We start from the raw sequence: 3832 nt of genomic DNA, 5'->3' as shown, positions 1-3832 counted from the left end.
GGATTTCACAGCAAACAGATTCACTATGTTTTCGATTGTTAAAGTCAATTTATTTTCTACAAGGCAACAATCTGGAAGCGGAGTTAGGCAGCGGACCTTCCCAAGTTTGGCGTGCTATAATAGAGGGTCAAGATGTCTTGCGCCAGGGCCTTATTAAGCGCATTAGGGACGGCTCAACAACATGGATCTGGAATGAGAATTGCATCCTAAGGAACGCAACAATGCAACCGATAGCATGTCTCTCGGCTAACTCACCTGCAATGGTGAGTGCACTCATAGATAGCACTAGCGCTACATGCAAAAGGGTGGTCCTGGACCAACCTTTTGTGGCAGCGGACACCAATGCAATCCTATGTATTCCGTTATGCATGTGTCGGGTGGATGATTTCTCGTGGAACTTTGAAAGGAATGGTATTTTCACTGTCTAATTTGTGTACCGCATGTTGGTGGACACGGAGAGAAGATTGGTTAGAAGGAAACGCATGGAGTTTGGATTATGAAACTGAAGCGAAGCTTGGACCTCTCTTTGGTTAGTCCAGATATCAGGAAAGATCCAAAACTTATTATGGAGATTGCGAAGCATTCAATAGCAATAGAGGATGTTCGATGCACTAGAAACAAGGTGAATGTTGACAACTGCCAAACGTGATGCAAGTGTCATGGCGCCACTGAAAGTGCTAGTTATCGACTAGAGGGGGGGTGAATAGGCGATTTTTATGAAAGTCTTCAAAACATGGAAGTTTTGAAGACAAACAATAGAAATGACCTAATTGATATGCAGCGGAAGATAAACTACAACAAGCAAACCATAGTCAAGAATGCAATAATGTGAAAGTACAAAGACTAATAGCAGCTTAGTAGTAAGGATGAGGATGTAAGATAGTATGAAGCCAACCAACGATAGTAGTCAAGCAATGAAGTCAAACAGGTACAACAAATAGGCAATGACTTCACGTAGACAAACTCTAAGTAAAGGGGGGGAGAGGATAGAACCAGGCACTTGTTGAAGACACAGGATTTGTTGGACCAGTTCCAGTTGCTGTGACAACTGTACGTCTGGTTAGGGAGGCTGAAATTCAACTCAGAAGACCGCGTCTTCACCTTATTCCCCTTGAGCTAAGGACACACAGTCCTCACCCAATCACTCTGGTAAGTCTTCAAGGTAGACTTCTGAACCTTCACAGACTTCATTCACCGGCGATCCACAATGACTCTTGGATGCTCAGAACGCGACGCCTAACCGGCTGGAGGATACACAGTACTAGTGTGTAATAAGTCTTCAGGTCACGCAGACAGAAAGACTTCAGTGATGCCTAACACTCTTTGGCTCTGGGTGTTTGGGCTTTGTCCTCGCAAGGATTTCTCTCTCTCAAAGGCTTCGAGGTGAGTTGCTCTCAAACGACAAAAGCCGTGCACTAACTCTGAGCAGCCACCAATTTATGGTGTAGGGGGTGGGCTATTTATAGCCACTAGGCAACCCGACCTGATATGTCCGAAATAACCCTGGGTCACTAAGGAACTGACACGTGTTCCAACGTTCAGATTTCAAACACACACGACAACTTTACTTGGGCTACAAGCAAAGCTGACTCATCCAGTTCTGGATAAGATTTGCTTTCATTGTCTTTACTCGAAGACATAGGATTTGGGTTGAGCATCACTTCAGTCATTCTGACTTTGTTCACTTGGATCCCACTTAACAGTACGGTGGTTCCTATGACTCAACAAAGAAGAAAAGGAAACAATGAAACGACACAGTCTTCGCGCTCCATAGTCTTCACTCAATGTCTTCTCATGTCATAGTCTTCAATGTGAATATCTTCACATACCACCATTGTCATCAATGTCTTCATACATTTTTAGGGGTCATCTTCGGTAGGTAAACCGAATCAATGAGGGATACTATCTGCATTATCCTGCAATTCTCACAAACGCATTAGTCCCTCAACCAAATTTGTCGTCAATACTCCAAAACCAACTAGGGCAGTAGATGCACTTACAGCCACTCACTGATAGAGTGTTCTGTTGCGCGATGCGTATGGGCATTAGTTGATGATGATGCAATAGACTATATAGAAGCAACAAATAATCCAGATGTGAAACAGTGCTCTTTGCCTTGATGGAAGAACTACCACATGCAGCTATGATCGAGGTTGTAGTGACCCTCTGGTTGATTTGGGAGGCTCGCCGTAAAGCAATACACGAGGGAATCCTTTAGAGCCCTCATGATACTCACGCCTGCTTAACCAGTTTTATTTCAAAGCTTAACACCATACAAGATTCGGCAAGATAAGGGACGCGAGCTGGAGCACATGAAATAACAAGGTCGAGAGTCACACAGACTTGGAATTCTCCAAGGCCAAGAATTGCAAAGTTACAAGTTGATGGAGGTCTTTCGAGAGATGGAGGAAGATGAGATGTTGCAGTGGTGTGTCGGGATTATGCAGGGCATTACCTAGGCTCCTCAGGAGTGGTTTTCGATCATATTATGGATGCAGTGACACTAGAGTTGCTTGCATGTCGTGAAGCTCTGGCTCTAGCACTTGATTTATCGTTGAATCAAATTATCATCACATGTGATTGCGAACCAGTGGTAGCTAATATCAAAGGCGCGGCGGAAGGAGGAAAAACACAATTATCAGGGAGATTAATGAAAGATCAAATGAGTTCACAACCTATGATTTTATTTTCGAGGGCCGAAGTTAGAATTTTGATGCTCACAACTTAGCTCAATTTTCTTCTTCTTTAATAGTTGATCGCCATTTGTGGTTGGGGGCTCCCCGCGACCCCTTTGTAATCGCTTTGAACTGTACTCCTAGTTAATAAAGTGGGATTTTCTGCTAAAAAATGTGTATTTGCTTTCTATTTCTATTTTTCTTTTTTACTCTGATTTTCTTTTTTCTATATAGGTATTTTCGAGATATTTTGTGAGTGTTAATGTACACATGCAAGTATTATACAATATGTCTACAAATTATAAGTGTGAAAATTGCTCAGTACGAGTACCTCGAAGGTGCTCATGGAGGTAGGATATGAGTATATATGTGTATTTGTAAGCATCTGCGAGTGTACCGTGCGACCTCTACACAATTACTTTAGCGACCTCTACACAATTACTTCAGTACATGTGCATACATAATGCATTGCGGAGTGGGAGAGGTAGAATGCTACTCCCTGTGTCAAAAACGTTCTTATATTATGGACGGATGGAGTAAATTTTTTTTAGGGGACGGAGGGAGTAATTAACAAGTACAGTTTAGTTAATTCAACAGCACTTCTATAGTACCATAGATACGGCAGTGTACATGATGACAGTATCTACATGCGAGACCTGCCGGCTGGCAGCATATGCAGGAACCATCACTCCTTCCCGATGCCTAGTTGTACTAAACGTGATGTCAAGTGCAAGTACTCCTCACCCCGCAAAAAAAAGTGCAAGCACTCCTTGCTCCTTCTCATGATTGGTGTGGCCGCGTGCCCGAATTTAACCCTTCATTCTGTAGCTGGTTATTGAAAAAAAACGACTTGCCCAAATTACAAAATCATTCACCTCACCCTAAAGCCACTCCTAATCTAGAATTCCAGATTAAAAAAAATGACTTTCCCAAGTTTGTTCTTTTTTCCTTTTTCTTTTTTTCTTTTCCTTATGTTTTCTCTTCACCTTTTTTATTTCTTCATCGATTTTCTTTGTTTTATTCTGGTTTTGACTTCTTCTTATTCTTTTTTCTGTGGTTTTATTTTGTTCATTTCTTCTATTTTATTAGGTTTTTCTTTTCTTTATTGTTTTCCTTATTTTTCTTGGTTTTTGTTTTTTATTTTTCATCAATTTTCT

Source organism: Triticum aestivum, chromosome 5B, assembly GCF_018294505.1.
Source record: "Triticum aestivum cultivar Chinese Spring chromosome 5B, IWGSC CS RefSeq v2.1, whole genome shotgun sequence".
Lineage (NCBI taxonomy): Eukaryota > Viridiplantae > Streptophyta > Magnoliopsida > Poales > Poaceae > Triticum > Triticum aestivum.
This window is presented reverse-complemented; position numbering follows the sequence as displayed.